This window comes from Haliaeetus albicilla, chromosome 4, assembly GCF_947461875.1.
Source record: "Haliaeetus albicilla chromosome 4, bHalAlb1.1, whole genome shotgun sequence".
In the NCBI taxonomy this organism is placed as follows: Eukaryota; Metazoa; Chordata; class Aves; order Accipitriformes; family Accipitridae; genus Haliaeetus; species Haliaeetus albicilla.
The window spans coordinates 41,860,213-41,880,463 of record NC_091486.1 but is presented as its reverse complement, the minus strand read 5'-3'; the positions used below and the strand labels follow the sequence as shown (position 1 = coordinate 41,880,463).

Below are 20,251 nucleotides of genomic sequence, written 5' to 3'. Positions count from 1 at the left end.
GGAATAACAGTGGCACCAGTCCTAGCTATGCAGCCTGTCTACAAGCAGAGAAGTGCACTTACATGTATGCTGAGTGTCCTGGTTTCAGCTGGGATATAGTTAACTGTCTTCCTAGTAGCTGGTACAGTGCTATGTTTTGAGTTCAGTATGTGAAGAATGTTGATAACACTGATGTTTTCAGTTGTTGCTCAGTAGTGTTTAGACCATAGTCAAGGATTTTTCAGCTTCTCATGCCCAGCCGGGGCACCTGACCCAAACTGGCCAACAGTGTATTCCATACCATGTGACGTCCCATCTAGTTTAGGAACTGGGAAGTGGGGGGGCAGGGAATCGCCGCTTGGGGACTGGCTGGGTGTCGGTCGGCAGGTGGTGAGCAATTGCCCTGCGCATCATTTGTGCATTTCAATCCTTTTATTACTACTGTTGTCATTTTATTAGTGTTATCATTATCATTATTAGTTTCTTCTTTTCTGTTCTATTAAACCGTTCTTATCTCAACCCAGGAGTTTTACTACTTTTCCTGATTTTCTCCCCCATCCCACTGGATGGGAGGGGAGTGAGTGAGCGGCTGCGTGGTGCTTAGTTGCTGGCTGGGGTTAAACCACGACACTGAGGTCTTCAGAAAGTGAGGCAGAGCAGATGGGAATCTACAAAAGAGGGGGAAAGTACAATAAAGTGATTAGTCTTACCCAGTTTCTTCCAACATCTTTGCAAATATTGACAATGAGTCATTCTGAAGCCTTGTCATTTTTCCTGTGGTGAAGAGTTCCCAGACTTTTGTAAGATGTGTCCTGTTAGAAGCATGGATCTACTCCAGACTCTTTTACAGTGATCTAGGCTATTATAAATAAAAGTCAAGAAACCTTAGCTCAAAGCTTTTGGGGAAAAAAAAAAAAACCTACCCAAACCTTGCATTAACACATTCAAGGTAAGTGTAAGGGGCAGTGTCCTGATTTATGCATGGATATAAACCAAATCCTATTCTTCCTAGACAGGAATTAAGGAATATATATTTAGCTATTTGGATACCCAGCATCAATGCTTTAGAAAAACGATCCAATGCTTACTCATGCTATGATGTTTGTAATAGATGTGCTTTATTGTGCTCCTCTTTTTGGGAAGAGAATAGAAATTGGGAGTTGGCTTCACCATTTATATTTTGAGACCCAAGTAGATAGTAGGAACAATACATCTTCGAGAGCATGTGAGACACAAGGTGGAGTCCTGTTCCTACTGAAGCCCATGGGAAATCTCCCACTGACTTTAGAGAGGACAAGGATCCCACCTCAAGTCTAGCACAACATCTAGAGAACACATCTGGCCAGATGTCAAGAGGAGAACTGTGGTAAGGTACTTTGCGTGCTCTGCTTGGAAGCCATTGAGAACAAGACTGCCTAAAGCATAAAAAACAGCAGTGAGGGGGAAGGAAAACTAGAGAGATATGGACAAGTTTAATTTTTGATTCAAATTTCCCTCGTATGAAAGATACTGAAAAATAGAGAAATAAAAGGCAGTGCTGCTTTCCCCTTTGTCTCTGAATTTCATGCTCTTTTTAGGCACCTAGTACAGAACTTATATTCTACCAGAGGCGTCAATTTTCCAGATATAGGCACAAAAATATTAAGTGAGGGAGGCTGAACTCCAGAAATACTGACATATCTAAAGTCTGATCAATTTAACAGCACACCACAGGACCACTTTCTTCCCTGTTGTATCATATCCAACACAGTGGCAAATGATGTTTTTCCCAGTAATAGCCTTCTTGGGCAGCAGTCATGCAGTGGGAGGGGTGACTTAAAAAAAAAAAGCTCTTGACTCCAAGAAAAGTCTTCCTACTCAGAGTTATTGGAGGACTCTCCTTGTATGTCACAGATGCAGTTGGCAAATGCTAAACAACTCTTAGCTTCTTGTCCCTGTAGCATTTATAATAAGAGTTTGACATGCTGCTCTGATATCCTTCAACATGCATGTTTGAAACTTACTGGTTTTTAGCAGTTTGTGTTCTCCTGTGTTTGGTGGTGGACCTGAATCAGCCCTTGCCACTGCAGCGTTTGTGCTGTCATGTGTGGAGTGGTCAGCTCTATGGTAGCAAAATCAGTCAGTAGGAGGGATAACTGCAGAAATTCAAGTCATCACATTGAAAGCATTATAGTTTTAGTATTTTGGCCTGCCAAATTGCTTATTGAGGTAGGCCAAATTGACTAAAATTCATAAAACATAATAGTTGCAGACAAAGGCAAAGACATTGGGACTTTGAGGATGAGCTATGGTATTTAGTAGTATATTCACAATGTAAGTATATGATTGGGGGAAAGAAGAGGCAGAAAGGGAAATGTTAAGAAATCCCATAGTTTAGAGCGCTACCCTCACATTCCGCTCTCCTCCCCACCTCCCCTGCTTTTTTTAATGTGATATATCACATTTTTGTGTGCCTAATTGCTCTGGACCCCATGGAAGGATGCACCTGAGCTGATAGGCAAGATGGATTTACCCAAAACATCCTGTGAAAGAAGGATTAGAATTGGAAAGAAGGTAAGACAGCATAGACCCAAAAATCTCTTGGCAAGGTTATTAATTCGGCAAAGGCTTGCATTAAGTTTGAGATTTGGTTTAGAGCTGGTTCCTTTTATTTTTTTATTTTTTTTTTACTAACTCATGAGGATTTCTGCAGTTTTGCAGCCTTCCCAGGTGCACATTGTGGACCAAATAGAAACCCTTGCAGTTTAGCAGCTCAGGGATACTTCTCCATGTTTGCAACACATGAAGAAACGTGAAAGGCAACGTTGTTCAAACCATGTTCAGAAGTCTAGATTGTGCTTCTGTTCAAGTAGAGAGAAGGCTGCCTGTAGCCTGTATGCTGAATTTGTTTGGTCACCTATGGCATCCTGGTGTCTGTGGAGCCCAGTAGTGTGTTGGGGAATGAATCAGTGGGGAGAAGAGCTGTAACAGGTCATGGTGGACAATGTTTACCCAATGCGATACAGAATAGCTCTTTCAACTGTTTTGGAGCTGTGTTCACTCATGCCAGGAGGAGACCTTTCTCTAGTTTCCCCTGTCTGTCTCTTGGGCTGATTTGTTTTTGTTATAGTGGTGTTTTATGCTGTATGGACTACAAGTAGAGAGCAGTCTTCCTCTGACGCATCTCTGCCTTGCACGCCGCTGCCTCCTGGAGACTGCCACTGGCACAAACGCCTCCTTGAAGAGGTTAATGAAATGGCTGAATTGGATACATTGCAGGATGGGGCTGGTAGGAAATTGAGTGGTGTGCAGTGCCAAACCCATGATGTGTGTGCTCTTTCCATTGGGAACACTGAGTCATAAAACGAAATAAAAAGCTGTTACATTTCTGTATGATGAAAAAAACGGGCCCCAGTCTAGCCTCTCTTACGCATTCACACAGTCTGTCCAGTGAACGCTCTCCCTATTATAGGTTATGAAACCTGGCTCCCCTTGGTAGAAATTAAATTTATTTCAGCTGAAAAGAATTGGGCGTCACCTTGGACAGGCCTTCTCCCTCACCCCCAGTCAGGGCCAAGCACTAGTCTTGTGACTTTCTAAATACAATCCATGTTACTTATTTGCTGTTATTTTAATTCAGCTGAGAAGAGCTTGGCAATGTCTGCATTTGGTTGTGTTGTCAGCTGGTTGTGTTGCTAATCAGTTGTCCAAGGTATGCTTGGTAGAAACTAGAGAAAGAAGCACTTCTAATAGCCATGGTTGCCACTTCTAATTCCTGTTTCAGCTGCAGAGCAAGAGTGTAACATATCAACAGGAGAAGTAGTATCAGATAATCAGAAGCAAGGAAGCTTAGGAGAGGACATGAGTATTCTCACTTTCTGTGTCCAGCATAAGGTGCACTAGTTAAGTACCAGGTTTTATTGCATGGTCAGTTACAAAGTGAATTCGATGTAGCTTTAGGTCTGCAGTTTTCTTCATAAGTAGGTAAAGCTTAGGAAAAAAAAAAATCTAATTATTGCCAATTATGGACTGAGATACACAATTAAGTTACAGCTTATATTACTGTAACCATAGATGAGCTGTGGTTTCAAACTACCTGAGACTTTAGCAAATGCCTCTATGTTGCCTCAAATATGAACAAATGCAGTATAATTCAAATTGTGTGACAGAGAGCTCAAACTGCCTTTTGCAGAAGCAGCATAGTAAGAGTAAAAGGTGAATGGACAATCTGACAAGAGCAAATAAGGAATGTTTTGCTTTATGTTAGGGCATGGATGCAGCTAAAGGAATTGCTGCTGCTTGTGCACAGCATAACAGTTGATAATTGTGTTAAGTTGTCCTGTGCCTTAGCTGAAACCTGTTACTTGTATTTTGTGCAGTCTGGGCATGGATGCTCAGCTACTGTGGTTTTGCTGGTGGGGAGGTAAGTTGTTGGGATATGGCAACTTGATTATTTGCACACTGAATAGTAGGATGTCCGGAGTGATGCCATCTTGATGAGGTAGAAGCATGACCTAGTTATGCAGTAGCTAACTACCTGGAATACTTGAAGTCTAACTACTGTCTGTCAGAAGGTTTCATGTCAGGAATAACTCTGTGGATGCATACTTGCAAAGAAGGCTTTCATGCTTCAGAGGATGCTGGTTTTGCTTAGGCCAATACTGATGAAGCTTGTAGGTGAGCAGGAATGCCCACTTTACAACCCTGTCTCCTTGGCCCATGCAGAAATTCAAAAGAGCAGCCAGCTGCATAGCTGAGAAGATAATATGGGGAGCCTGGGTGGTAGTGCCATACTCTGGCTACTGGCTCATAGTTAGGTATTACCCTTTTGTGTTTGCACCCTGCTTGTATTAGCCAGATGATGTGGACATGGGGCATGGCAAAGTCCTTACTTGCCTGAATCCAAAGTATTGGTGGCAATCGGGTGCTTGCTTTGTTTTGTGCTGTTGGTTCTCACTGCCAGGAAAACTGCCTGCATGCGTTTTGCATATATTGTGAGCTAATGGAAGTGAAATCTAGGTGATGTGAGGATGGCATTGCTGTTTGGCAAGGATGATTCTTCCAAGCAATGTCTCCTGTGATGTGTGTGCTTAGAGGGAGTTCTGCTATTCCGCCCTCCAATGGGATGTATGAGCAAGACTAGGGTTACTTCATGGTAACTGGCTTCCTCTCCAATGTCCTGCTGGGGCCACTAAATTCACTTCTAGCTAGCTTAAGTTGTGCTAGTGAAAAAACTCTTGTTGCTTTGATGGGACTTGACTCGCTTTACCCAATGTGTTTTTCATGTGTTTTGGGAATGCATCCTTTTCAGTTCAGCGTTCTGGATAAAATGCTGAAGTTATCAGTGCGTGTGAATTTCTGGAGGCAGGGTGGTTTCCTGCTTGCAGTGGGAACAGAGTTAAGAGCCAGGAATTCTGTTTAAATCCTTTTGTTATTAGCAGAGTGCACTGTGGCCTTTGGCATTCCCTAATTCTGCTTCTCTATCTGCAAACTGAAGGTAATTATGGTACTACCTACCATTTGCAGGTCTGTGGAGGATTACTTGAGATGTATGCAGCCTCTTTAAAAATGTAAAGTGATACATCTGTTGAGTATTAATGGTTTGTTAAATTTAGTGAGTGCTTTGGGGTTGTTGAATGAAAGACCTTATATAAATGGCACTTAATTATTGTTATTACTAGAGAAAGGCTAGCACAAAAGCAGCAGTTATCTGGGAATCCATGAAACAAAGGTCTGGAGCGTATTGCCAACATCTGGTACCACTTAAAACTTCAACCCACTTACAACGTGAGCCACTGTAACTTGGAGACACACACAGAAGAGTAGTTTTGCAATCACTGAGTTGGGGCAATCCTTCGGTCAGGCTGTTCATATGCTGAATATGTTCTGTACACCTTATTCTGTGGGAAGTGTTCTGCCCTGGTAGGATTGTCACAGGGATTGCCTGATACTGTAATCACAAGTCTGCTTTAAACATTGCTTTTTCCTTCCTCACAGAATTGAACAGAAATATGCACTGACATTTTTCATTCATGACCTGAAGTGTCCTCAAATACAGACAGGACTGTACTGTAGAGCACAGACCAAAGTTTTCCAAGGCAGGTAATGGAGCTTTCTGTTTCTAGGTGCTCTAACAGCTCCTTCAAACTCTTGGGTTTCAGCATGTGAAAAAAATCTATTAGTGTGTGGTGTTTGGCTCTGGGTACACAAACTGCTTTGCTTCTGGAGGAGTGGGAAGCTCTACTGCTCAGTTTGAAGAGAAACTGATAACTTTGCAGCACCAGTCTACTAAGAGGCATCCACCCAGTAGCTTTAAAAGAGAAAGGATGAAAGCTTCTACTGGTAATGTTGATTGCCAATGACTGTGGCAGCCTTATTAGGCCCATTTCCTAGCAATTTCATTGATACTATGATGAATTCACTCACAAGCTTGCTTTCTTTTAGCCTGTTCTGTGGGGTGAGAACAGCAGAGGAAACATGGCAGGGCAAAGGGATTTGTTTTAATGGTCCTATATATGTTTATCTTGGGGACTAATAAACTGTCAACTGGCTTGTGATGGAGCAAAGCTGTTGGTCATGAGGAGCAGGTAGTGTAAATGACTGGTGGAGAAGTTTTGTATGGTGACTGAACTGAAATAAATTCTTCCCACAACAACTAAAACAGATCACTTAGCCATTCTGCGAGTATATTCAGCTAAAAACAAAGCCCATCATTCATGAAAGAAGGTGCCACTGCTCTTTTTAACCTACTAGTTAAATATAATCCAAATCTTGTTCTGATAGCTATTTATGGATTTTTATATTGTATAGGGCCAGGAGCTGTAGAAAGAGGCTGCAGTGAGAATATCAGATGTGTGAGCAGCCCTTCTAGGACATGCAAGATCCAACTTGAAGTTTAGTTTTATATCAGGTTGAGGAGTTTGCAACTCAGAGGTCTCCCATGTCACATGTACTTCCTAATCGCAAGAGGAGGAGAAGGAAGGACTCCACATCCATCCCCTCTCTGGTCTCTTAACCACCCTCAAATTCCCTAGGATGCTTCGTTTAGATCCATCTGCTGTACTTTTTCTGGCATTTTAACTTTGTTTTATACATAAATACTTTTATTATTCAGCAAAACCTTTTGTTAGTGGTTGGGAGGGAAGAAGAGGACAGATGCTAAAATCTATAGGCTCTTTTTATATGAGATCTTTCTTCTGGCTTTAGCAGCTTAACTACAAATGGAGGGAAAAAATAGAAGTAATGAATAATCTAAGTACTTTTACTCCTGTTTCATCTTCCCTGCTCTTATGACATTATTGTTGCTTCCACCCTGCATAGATGTAGATGAATGTTTCCTCCAGCATCTGCCCACCCATAAATCAATACCAACAAAGGCTTGTGGTTGCTCAACACACTTGCATTAGTAATATTTTGGCTAAGAGTAGTGGCAGTCACAGGAGTGCCCTGTGCTCAGGACACATCTGTGATTGCTCTTGCACTTACTTTGCCAGAATACTAGGAAGGAAGATTGCCTCAATAGGTCATAGCTTCGTGGCTCAGGAGAGTGTGGTACCATTTCGTTTTCTTAGACCTGTCTTTTGTGCAGCAAAAGCTGTGCAACCTTACTTCCGTCTACAATGGAGAGCCTTGCAGGAGTAATGTATGCCAAAGATTAATTGGTTCCCAGATAATTTCATGGTGACAGGAGCTGTAGTTTCCACAGATAAATCTGTGGGTTCTGGTTTTGACCATGAGCTTGTGGCTTTCCCACTTGTGTGCTGGATTGTGAGAGTGCACAGTAGGGGAAATGTTAATTTGGGCATGGAAGGTTAGTCCTTTTGCCAGTGGCTCAGGAGAATGTAACTTAATATTTGTGCATCCATGTGAATTCTTGTTTTGCAGGAATCTTGTTTCTTTATAGAGTAGTGGATACATATTTCCTTCCAAAGGCAAGCAAGAGAACATTGCACTTATGACTTGTCTACATTTGACTAGACTTTGAGAACTAACTACACTTAAAATTGTGCTAAGTAGTGCATATCATGTATCATTCCCAATTCAAACTGCTTGGTTTTACTGCTTCATGATCTGCTCTACACAGTTATTGACGTTTAATGGGATAATTCCCTCAGTTAAGACAGAACTAAGTTTTTTGCTTCCTAGTCTTGAAGTTTCCCCTTAGGAACAATTAAAACTGACTTGTGATGCTTTAACTTTGATATTTTCTGATCAGAGAAGGTCTTAAGTGTTGTTGGTCCCAAGTGGTTTAGAAACCATAAGTCAGAACTTCAAAGACTGAAAAAATTAAAACAAAATTCCTTTTCTACATCTTTAAATCTTTTAGGGCTTGTTAGTTCCCATTCCCAAGGCCTTCCTGAACTGTAACTGCTAAACTGGTTTTTATGACAAAATAAGATGACTGCCAGAGCAGCATCTTGGATAAAACACTAGGTATTGCAAAAGTTGACAATGTTGATTGTGTGGGGTGTTGGTTTGTTCCCTGTGCCAATTCTAAACATTCAGTGATGTTGAGTATTGCTTAGTCTGATTAATATATTGATGTGCTCATCCTCAAGTTGCCTACACAGGAGAGGTGAAGTTCAGGCAGATGGGATGGCCCTGCTGTGAGCTTTCCAGCGTTTAAAATCTAGGCTCTATGTGGAGCACACTGAGCATCCCCCTTGTGTATGTATTCCCTAGTAGGTGAACTGAGGTCAGAACAAGCACCAGTGCGCTTGGGAAAGATCATTTCCAGTCTTAGGCTGAGGGCATGTGCAACTACAGTAGCCCATGATGTCAGGGAGAAATAAATCCTGTGCTGCTGCAGCAAAGTTTGCACTGTAGTTTTCTAATGGTTGCTGTCTCTCAGGCCCAGCTACTGCTGAATTTGTTCCTCGGGACCATTCAGCATATCTATATTGGGGATTTTATTTGGAGCTGGAGAGAAAGCGTGATCCTTCTGCATTTTATGCCTTCTTGAATCAAGAGTTGGATGAATTTTCTGTCATCCTTTGCAGTAGTTTCAGGAAATGTTGTTTTGTTCCTGATGACGCTTCATCAGAGTTGCTCTGAGGAGACGCTCTGGCTGACACGCAGCTCAAGCCTTGGCACTTGCTCCAGAAACGCTTCTGCCAAATGCCTCGCCACTGAGTTACTGCTCCTGAGCTCCAACTGTTTGCTCTTTGCAAGGTGGGGAACTGCTGGGGAAGAGAAGCATTTAGTGAATCACAACTCCCACGCCTTTGCATACCCACTAATTCTGAGCCAAAATACTTTCACCCTTACTCACACCAGATACCACCTTTACTCCAGAATCTTTTCCATCCATCCTGTAGGCTGTGATGCATAAGGGAGATGAGAGACTCTGGGGCTTCTCTGAAGACAGATGGCTGACCTAAAGCCATAAATATGTGTGTGCCTGCATCAGACATTCAAGTTACCTTAGTGACTTCTGTTCTCTTTTGTTCCCACTGTCAGCTGCCTTCGCCAACACAGGGGCAACAGCAGAAAGAGGACTGAATTACCCATCAGTTTGGCTGTAGCAATATCTTGCAGCTTGACAAGAGGCAGTATCAATTTTTTAAATGGGTGCTTGAAGAAGCTTTCTCAGCTCTGCTAGCTTTCAGTGGGACTGTGCTAATCCTTTGTCAGATGTATATTTAACAGTAAGCCAGAAAGCATATTTCTTCTCTGTCTTTAGCTATATAGTGACAGGGATTTGCTACAGTATGGCCTATTTCAAGCACCTTAAAACATGTGCTGACTGGCATAAGACACTCTAAAATGGCTTGATTTTAAGATTCATGTGTGTTGATGCCAGACAGGACCCTTTCAAAAATTTGTCTGAACTCTTAGACACTAGAAAAACTGTAGTCAGTGAAACAGATTGTATTGTGTTTGCTGCTGATGTGAGTGTTTAAAATCCATGTTTCTTAAAGATAGGACAGATCTGAGAGGAAAGTGCTTCCTGGGTCTTCACAGAGCTGACTATCGGAAATGAAACTGTATAGTGTGTAGTAAGCAACTCGGATAATTTCTTCTGTGGCCCCTTGGACAGTGAAGGGGGTGAGTTTGGTGCTGTTTGTACCACTGAGATTTGAGGCAGCAGTACAAGATCCAGGGTGGAAGCAACATGTGTGGACACCCACAATCTGGAGCCACCAAGCCTGAAGCTGCAAAGGTGGATCTGAACCCTTCTTCTGGGCCAGACATGGAGCATCTTCTGGCACAGGGTCAATGTCAGAACATGGCACCAGTCTGAATCTGTGGTATTCATGGGATGGAAGCTCAGCCTCAGAAAATAGGGAGCGTAAAGTCAGATATTCTCTTCTCTCCATAACTATTTGAGCTCATTGTGTGGAGTAAAGGCAGGTAATGGTGGTGTTACTGGCACAGAGCATTTGAAGGACCTAGATGTGAGTGAGTGTTGGGTAACACCTGAAGCTCTTGTGATCTTATGACATTAGCAGAGCCTGGAAAGGAAAAGATTGTGGGTTTTTTGCTGGTGTGAAGTGGTGGGAAAAAAAAACAACCTATTGTTGTAACATTAATCATGAAGGTATAGGTCTTGATAGCCCTTTCTACCATATGTTGAGGTGGTAAGAGTGGTGTTCTTGCCACAGTCCTTTTCTTCTTTCTTTTTCCATATCTGTGAAATAAGGATGGTCTGCTTACTTGGTAGTCTTCCTAGATGTAATGAAAGGTATTTGTCTTGTACTTTGAGTTGGTATTTAGGTATCCAGTGAAATGGATAGGCATTAACTAGCCAAATCCCACTAGGCATATATTGTCCTCAGAGGGCTGAATCTGCTAGCTAAAATAAGTATTGCTCAAATATAAATAGAGCCACTTCAGTTGGGTTGATGATGTTGAAGGCTGGTAAAAGTGACTGCAGCTGGCTCATGCTTTGAGAAGGCAATGCCAGGCAGGAGTTTGTCACTAAAGTGACTGATACTATTCCCTCCACCCTGCTCCCCTCCCTCAACCTAAAGCTTTCCATGGAAATTTTAGCTGCATTGCCTCTGGCTGAGACTTCAGGCTTAAAAACATCCTTGCACTTCTGCTCCCATTCAGGTCTTTACTAAAACACAGCAGTGAGCCAACCAGTGTGAGCTTGCTGGCTAGTGTGGCCTTCCAGTGACTGACAGATAAAAAGTTGGCCCTGGCCCCCAAGAGGGTAGTTCTTTTCTTTATGGTCATGCCTAATAGTCTCCAGTGTGCTCAGGTTACAGAAAGGGGGTGACTCAGCTATATCAACATCTGAACAGCCTTACAATGTTGTCTGTCTCTTCATTAACCATGTGAAGAGCTTGAGCAAACTGGGAGTGGAGGTCAATGCCTGCAGTTAGCTGGGTTGAATCTTGGCCATGGTGAGAGGCAGCTTCTTTTCCCCAATTCAATGATAAACCGTTGACAAGTTTAGCTGGCACTAAGGATTAGGAACCTTTGTTTTGGAAAGATATTCAGCATTAGAAAACAGTCAAGATGCTTATTTTGTTCAGGACTGAGATACAGAGAATTTCAGGATGTGGTTCTGACTTCTCAACCACAGAGTAGCATTTTATTTTACTCACAGCTTTATATAATGTGAAGGTCTACTCAGGCTTTAAAGAGTTGGTTCAGCCAGAGTCAGGTCTTCAAGAACCTGCAGAAGCTCACACTGGCTATGTGTGGTAGAGCTAGAAATAAAACCAATGTCTCCAGAGACTTGGTTGTCATCACTATAAGGCAGTTCTCAAGGTGCTTTGTTTTCCTTGTGTTATATGAAAAGAAGGCTAGAGTGTCTGCCTTGACCGTTTTTCCTTTTGCAAGGAATGAGGGGAGATTCACTCCTTCCAGTGGTGATGAGAATTGCCTCTGTGTTAAAGTCCATAAACTGCAAGAGATTAAGCTGAACATTATGTACAGATTAGAAATGTAACTTTGCCCAAGAACTAAAGATGCAGGAAAAAACAGAATCATGGCCTTGGCAGCAGCCTGGAACATACAGTAACTACTTACATTGGGTGTGGGATGTAACACCATTACTTACTACCATTAGAGTAAATGCTTCAAGTCTGTCTTCCAACAATTGCTGGAGGCTTCTTGAGAGCAGAGAACTCAACAAGGCCAAGGGGGAATACTGTGGGATTTCTCTAAACCAAACCAACCACTCATTAGCCATTGCCTTAAGTCTCTAAACCTGCTCTGCTCCCCAAGCTGAATGTGCTCCACTCCTCTACGCGAATCATGCAGTTTAAGCACTTGAATTAGAAAGCAGGAGGCATTCTTTTTTTTTTTTTTTTTTTTTATCTGGGACACAGAGGTACAAACATACCTAATACAAACTCTTGGGTTTTGGTTTTCTTTTTTTCCTCTTCACTGTGTCTGGATGGGGGAAAGTTTTTTTTAATATGAATGATAAAAAGATGAGCTGTAATTCTTTTTCCATTTGGAAACTGAGGGGGTAGAAGATAATAAAGGAGAAAAATATGTTACTGGACCCATTGAGGACATGAAAAATTTTTTACCTTTCAGTTCAGCTTCAACAGCAGAGCTTGGAAAAAAAAAATCTGTAGAAGAAAGAAACATTGTTTTAAGTGAAGCCATTTCAGGCTCTAAACTTGGAACTTTTCCCTTAAAAAATGTTACAGTGCAACATCTTGAGAAATTTGAAACTTAACTCATCTGAAGTAACTCTTTCCTATGAATATTTTCATTTTTAGTGAGGTCTCCATTTGTTCCAATGTCTTAATGAAATATTCCTAAATAAATCTTATGTCCCTAAAAAAAGTGTCTCTTCCCTGCATTCAAACCAACTGTTATTCAAAGAAGGTTTTCGATGAAGGGAGAAGATATGTCAAGTTATGTTTGCATCAAGTAGCACTTAAAAGTTCAAAACCCATTCAGTCATTCTGATCAGTTAGGTGATACTATGCTTGAGACTGCAGAGACCAGCATGCTGAAAGCTCAGTGCTTTGTGTGTTTCCTTCTGTTTTTAAATTCCTGGCTACAAGCATCACAGAAATTGCTGTCATGCTCTGAACACTCACGTGTCAGAACTTAAACAAATTTTCCCATCAGTCACCCTCAGGTACCCAAGGTACTTCAGGCCAGTACGGTGAAAGGTTCCTGGCTGGGGGCAATCTGGAGCACCCACAGAATGTTTCTGCTGTGTCTTGCCCTCTGGAGTGGTCTCTTTCTCTGTTAAGTGACTGGAGAGATATTCTGGCTGGCTGCATTAGGTCCCTAGACAAGCATGATGTGATAATCTCCCTGTGAAATTCTGGCTCTTAGAAGTGATGAGAACGTCACCATTGACATCTGTGCACCCAGGGTTTCACCTACAGTGACTGAGTGTGACATTTTTATTCCATCCAGTTCTTTTGGGGGCTCTGCTTGTTAAAAGCATAGCCACAAGGAAGATGTCTGGCACTGTGCCTCCTGGGTGACGTCATGGACTGTGATTCTTAAAAGGCTGCTAAGTGCATGGGAAAAAATTTGATCTTGTACAAACAGGACAGCCACATGCAGTTACGGTCAACTTATGTGTTCTGCTTCTCAGTGAATAAAGGCTGTTCAGCTGAGATGCATGCCTCCTGTTTTCACTTGCCAGCAGTTTTCAGCTGACATCACAGTCACACGAAGGCAACACCAAGTAGGAACTGTGTTAACCAGTTTATTTTTTTTCTCTGATCTTCTAATTTTATCCTCTTCTGTTCCTCTCTGTCTACTGTTTTATATAAAACACTTTGAGTAGAAGCATACTGGGGGTTTGTTTTTACTTGCTATTAGTTGAAGACAGTGTAAGACTCTAAGCATGCAGGCAGAGAGAACGGGAATCTGAAAGGTGGTACTGGGGATGATGGGACTATGGTTCTTAAAGTTTTTAGACCAACCAGGCTGCCATCATCTGTCTAACTTTCCCCCAGATTCACCCTCAGGCAAGAGGTAGAAGCAGGACCCTGTGTGACACTTGACATATGCTATGAGACCAATCTGGTCACACAGTTGAGGTGAGTGTAAAAATCCCTGATGAATTGCATCCTTTGCTGTAGAAGGGTCTGTGTGTTTCCCAGCTGCCAGAGAGGGAGCAGTGCTCCACACAGCCAGGGATGCTTGGTGTCCCGTGGCTTTCTGGTGAGCTGATAACATGCTCTTGCCTGGGTACCAGTGGTAGGATATCGATGGAAGCTCTGCAGCACACAGCTTGTGTAAGGCTAGATTAAAGTATGAACTTGCAAAGGCTGTGAATTCCATTAGTCACACTCAAAAATGCAAAGCAAAACCAGTTGGAACCAATAATAGGAGAAAGCAGAAACTTGTCTACATTTAAAAGCATAAGAATGGCTCTGCTGGGTCAGATCACAGGTCTGTCTGGCTTGCTGTCTTGTTCCTAGCATGGTCTGGGTGTAGAGGTCTGGAGAAAGTGTAAAAATAGAACATGTATGTAGCAGTACTTCCCCCGGATACTCTCCAAATCTCCAGCAATTGTAGCTGGAAGGCTTCCTGAGCCAGGGATTGTTTCTTTGTGTTTATTGATTCTAATTTTTATTTCAGAAAATATTTGTGCTCTCCTCCAGCATAGGGAATTGCAGAGGGTCCTGGGTTGCAGAAGCAGCAGGGTAACTAGCCTTGCCCGAATGCAGCATGACCTCCTAGGCAGGACTGCAAAACGCTGTTCTGCGCGTAGGTCGGCTTGGTCAGGCTGTTCTTCCTCCCTGTGAGGCTGTTTGTCTGGCAGCCTGACTGTGAGGACAGCTTGTGATCACGGCATGCAGGAGGTGCCAGCCTGCCTTCAGTTCCTGCCTGTGGTGCCAGTGCAGGTCTGAGGGGTCAGTGGGGTGGGTGGAGAGGAGATGCTTCATCCTCATTCAGGAATATCAGGCAGGGAGAGGGTGGTACTCTCAGCTCTTAAACTGGTAAGTAAGGAAACCCAGGCTATGGTATAGGTATATCCATCACTGTACTTGAAAAGACTGTTCTGTGCAGAGGCTGAATTAGCTCTCAGATTAGGATATCCAGTTTACTGCTGCTACAAGCAGCCATGTGTGTGCTGTCTCTTCATGAAGTTACCTTGGATGCCCTGGCTTTCTGTGTCCATAAGGTGGAACATCACTAGGCTTTGGCTTTCACCAGGGCAGCAACAGGCCCAGCACTTTTACAGGCACTTTGCAGTTGAAACCAAGTCAAATTTGCATTAGACATCACAGGCTGAAGTCAAAGACATGTAGGGATAATGCCGAACAATAATCCTTGCCATATCACTGGACTGTACTAGAAGTCATTCTTCTGTACTGAGGCTGTTCTAGTAACTAGCTGGCAGTTAGTAAAGAAAAAAATGTGTCACCATTAAAGATGCTACTAAGCCTAGCCCATTTGTCTGCTGGTGGAGACATTCCTTGTCTGGCTTCCTCGTGAATCACAGGGAGAGTGAAAACTTACTTGTCAAGCCTCCTACTCAAACTTTTCCTGAGAATATTAATTTAGGGTCCTGATGCTGTTCTCCAGAAGCCTCCTATGTAGCCAAGCCAAGAGAACAGGAGGGACTTCAGGAGCTGGTCCAAAGTCCTACAGCTTCCAACCTTGTTTGTGCCATGAAGTTTCCACTGTGGCTTTGCAAGACCAGAGAGAGAGAGTCCAAGCACCAAACTGACTGGTGTATAAGATGCAGTTCACAAGTTTCAGTGCATCATGCTGAGGTCAGTGGGATCCAGGTAGAAAGGCACACTTTTCCTCTCTATCCAAACTGTGATATGATGCAAGGAGCTTCAGATATAATTCCAAGAAGCACTGTGTACCACTTTTTTCCAGTGTAATCACTGTGATATCAACTCTATTACTTTGTTTATCTGCCTTTAAAAGAGGTACTGTAATATTTATTTCCCAGTATGGATTTACAGTTGTTTTATTGCTTAGGAAGAATGGATAAAGATGCAGATCTGAATGAATAGAAAGGTCTTAAGGCCAGAGTTTGAATCCAGTACTCAAGAGGGTGACATACATTTTCCCTAGTGGTTCCAGGAAGATTAGAGTAAGTACTTTGCAAAATAGGTGACTTAATCTTTTGGGATTTTTCTGTGTCTTGGTGAGCTACCATGCTAATAGGAATACTGTTACTTTAAAGATTGATGCCCTCCTTTCCTTTTTGTGCACCAAACTAAATGCTAGACCTTCAACCACAAGCCTTGCTTTAATTAGGTCTGCTTCAAACAGCAGACATACACACATGCTATGAAGAATTATGGGCTGTCGCTGCCAAGGATGCCATCAAATAACTGAGTGAAAGGGAACATTTACAAACAAATAAAACCCGTTATTAAGGGGATTATTAATGGAAGGTCTTTGAACAAAATAACCCTCTCCCCCTCAAAATGTCTGAGGTTATTTCTTTGTAAGCTCCTCTCTTTTTTTCTTTTTAGTAAGCCTTATGGGAAAATAAATACCACACAGTTCCTCCAAAAGAAGTGACTGAAGAAGCAGTCAGCATCATATGGGTCAGTTCTTTGGGACCTGGAGGTTTCACAACAGCTCATGTCATGTGTCTGTACACCCCTGCCATTTTGCACAGATGTACTGAACTTTACAATCTGGACTAATTAGCACCAGGCCTGAAGAGTAGCTGTGGAGTGGGAATTCAGGAGTCGGGGGACAGAGAAAAATAATTCATAGAGTTATTATTTGGTTTTGGTTAGCTAGGGAAAATGTTTGCAGAGCTGGAAAATACGACTTGGCACTTAGGGTTTCATTTTGCAAATGGGGGTGAATAGCTGGGAGACAGGGGAAGTGGTCTGTTTTCCTGGTTTTCAGATCATGTAGGCAAGAGTTTGCCTGTCATGTCGTCTTTGCTTGCCATGCTAGATATTAAGGCCTTGCTGTACTGAGCACTGAGCTGACAAAGTGAGAACGGTGGTTGCTTGCTTTGTTTTGCTGCTGGGAGGTCACTGCTTCTGGGCAGAGCAGCAGCAGTGTGTGTCCTTCCCCAGCAGCTCCAGTTCAGCAACACCTGGTCTGTGTGCCTGAGAGAGCTCTTCATGTACTGGGCTGGATATATCAGTGCCTGAGGAGCAGATGTTCTCTCTTTTGTGCCATGTTTGCTGTGGGAAGAGCTGGGAGGACAGCTCTCTTAAATCACTGAAGATCTTGCTTCCTGTGAGAACCTGGTCCTGGCTCAAAGATGGCTAGACAGATGAGGAATGCCAACGAAAGAGAGGAGGAAAGAGAAGCCCTGAGAAAGGAACTGATTTCTCCATTAGCCTTTTCATCGGGCAAGTGGCAACGTGAAGAGAGCCCACATCTCCTGAGGGTCTATCTACCTTTACGTTTGCTCAGCCAGTTGCTCATAGCCTGAGTTACAAGGTGACGCTACATTCCTTGTCCCTGTTACAGTACTCCATTCCTGGTGTGTATCATCCATTTTGAAACCAAGCAGGGCTGATGGACCAAGTTCAAAGACACTTTTGCCTACAGTAGCACCTAGTTTACCTACAAAAGCATGTGTTGTTGCTGAGGAAAAGGACAGGTCTTGCTGTGCAATTCTGACTGTCAAGGGTGAGGTGATGCTCCTCCATGCTGATGTGCTACAGGCAGGGTGAGGGAAGCGTATTTCTGAGCTGGAGACTGACTGGGGCTTTCAAGGGAAGCCAGGGCTTTGCTGGGAAACTCAGAGCAGTTTGGCAGATGCTTGGGGGCTGGAAGAGGTACCCAAAAGAGAAAGGCAGGAGTTGATCAGTGCGAAGAAGAGGGAGGGCAAGGCCAAAGTACCTGGGATAGAGGAGGCAGCCTGTACTCCATCAGGGGACCTAGCTTGCTTGTGCAGCTACAGGAGTCAGGGTCCTGCAGCTTTCTAGTATTGCTTCTGGTCTGACTCTGGTCGTGAGCTCAAGCAGCTGGTAGAAAATGGATGATGCAGAAGAAGCATCTCTGGAGTTGGAAACAGTAAAAGGCTTGGCTTCTTCCACAGCAAATGTTTCCGGGAATCAGGACGGAAAAAAATTCAGCTGGATTAGGAGTGTGCAGCTGGGAACAAGGACCCTGCCAGTTCCTCCCTCCTTGCTGTCACTGCGAAGGAAAGCAAGGGAATGCGTTTAAAGGGATTTCACATGATGCAATTGCATCCCTTTCTTTGGGAGGCAGAGGCCTTGCTGATGTCTGTCTTGCTTGCATCCGATGTGGATTGCCCCTGAGGGCCACACGCTGCTTGCTCTCTGCCTATGCAGTCCAGCTGCCGTTTGCTGCAGATGAAAACCCCTGGTCTATGAAAACCAAGGAGCTGACCTGTTGCTCTGATGAATGAAGCACCTATTTAATGTGTGGCACTGCACAGCTTAGTGGGAACCTGTGAAGGGGGGTAAATGGGATTTGCTCTCTATTAGTGCTCACTGGTCTCTTCCTGCTGTCTCCGTAACATAGTAGAGCCCCTATGAGGCCTAATTCAATGCATAGTGCTCTCGGCACTTCTGAGCACCAATGTCCTGTGTCACCTAAGCTGTGCAGCTCCCACAAATGCCTGGAAACCCCACATCCTGAGTGTGGCTGAACTGGCATTCATAGGAGCACTGTGTTCACCAGCAAGCAGCTTGCAGTATTTAGACTATGGTCTTCAGTGGCTGAATACAAAACCGAGATCCTCAAGTCCTCCTGTTCAGGGGCTGCCTCATGTCAGAAGCATGGGCTGGTTGCAATACTTTCCATGTTGTACCGTCATAACTCTTGCATCTGGTGGGGCATGTGCCCAGCACGGCTGCTGCTGGGAAGGGAGGCCAGTGTTTAAGGATTTGGATGCAGCTGCAGCAGAAGAGGTCCCAAACCTCCACAACCCGGCTTCATCCCTTGCTGTACCCAATAAGGCAAGCCCAGAGCACAGGATTTACCTTATGGCTGAGGTCTCCCACCAAATCTACATAAAAGAAGGTAGCATCCTCCCTTTATTAGGTGGTTGGCTTGTTCAGAGATGGAGACAGGCCTTTTGCCTTTGCTGCTCAAACCCTTCCCTTGCTGGGAGCGTGCCCAGACAGACTGCAGAGCAGCTCTAGCTCTTCCAGGCCAACAATTCCTGTGTGCAGGAGGCAGGGAGACCTCAGCCCTGCACCTTGAGTGCTTGCCTGGTCTGAAGGGAGGGCTCAGTCCTGGCTCCTGCTCCAGCAAAGGAACTTTAAACAAAGTCTACACGTTTGAATGAGAAGCACCAAGAGCAGCCTTCTTGTCCCCTTCATAGCCTGTTGCCTGGTACTTACTGTGTGCTCCTACCATGTGTTTAAACCCCCCCCAGTGAACAACAGGATCTCAAGGAAGATATAAGAGCAAGCAGGATGTAAGCATCATCACCTGGTAGGGCTTTTGACTGGCACAGGGAGCAGGGGGTAGGTGTATGAGGGGTAGGATGCAGTGGAAGATGTGGACAGAGAGATCTGTGAGTAGCTAACTTGTTGTTTGGAAGTGGTTTCCTGGCTGCTTGCACTTGAGATGACATTGTTGGCTTAACTAGAGGGGTTGCTGTCTTCTGTGCTGAGCAGGAGGGGAGGATCATCAGTGCAGCCTGCATCTTCTGAGTGATGAGAAGGAGCAATACTTCAACAGACATCCTTCCCTTCTCTCTTAATAGCGTAAGATGATCGGGGCAGCTGTGCTTTATAGTTTCTGGTCTAAACCCATGCCACCTTTATTTTGAAAGCTTTCTTGTGTCGAATGCTCATGGTCCTGCCTGTACAACTGTGCTTCCTGAGATCCTTGCTTATAATAGTCCTCTGCACTTTCTTTCTTTGGTGGTTGATACTCTCCAGTTTTGCTTCTAGGTTTGCTTTTGCTCTCTCCGCCCACTTTCTGCATACCCTCATTGGTAGCCTTACATTTGCTTGAACCTCTCCCAGCTGTTAGTATGACTGGTGTCTGAGCAGCACGCAGTTTCATGTGTGACTTTGGCACACAGTCAGCTGAGGACCACATGCCGGCAGCACTGTGTGATTGAGGCTCTTTGTAAGTCCACTATTCAGTACTCCATAGGAGGCTGCAAAAGAAAACAAGACTTAACATAAGGCCATAGAGAAAACATTGCACTTGGGTGTTTATTTCTTTTCTCAGGGTCCACTTGTCCACTATTTCTTCCAGTCTGCATGCAAAGAAAAGCCCTCCGTGTCAGTAGGTACACATAGTGACTCTCTCTCTCTCAAACAGATCTAAGTTAGTACACAGGAGGTCCTTGGGTTCCCCTTAGTCTCGGCCAGGTTCTGCCACATCAAGTGACACCACGGTGGGTGCATAGCTAAGCAGTATCCATGGGCTTACTCTGTGTAGGTAAGGATGGCAGAAGGATGGAAGCATAGTAGGCAGTAAC

The 20,251-nt window shown here is 43.8% G+C and overlaps 1 long non-coding RNA gene across 1 annotated transcript; it reads left to right on the top strand.

Annotated features, from left to right (window-relative positions):
• The first annotated feature begins 13,433 nt into the window (after nt 1-13,433).
• On the top strand, nt 13,434-16,415 carry LOC138685157 (uncharacterized). Its single transcript, XR_011324441.1, has 3 exons — nt 13,434-13,576; nt 13,851-13,934; nt 16,341-16,415. It is a non-coding gene; the product is annotated as an uncharacterized lncRNA (long non-coding RNA).
• The last annotated feature ends 3,836 nt before the right edge of the window (nt 16,416-20,251 follow it).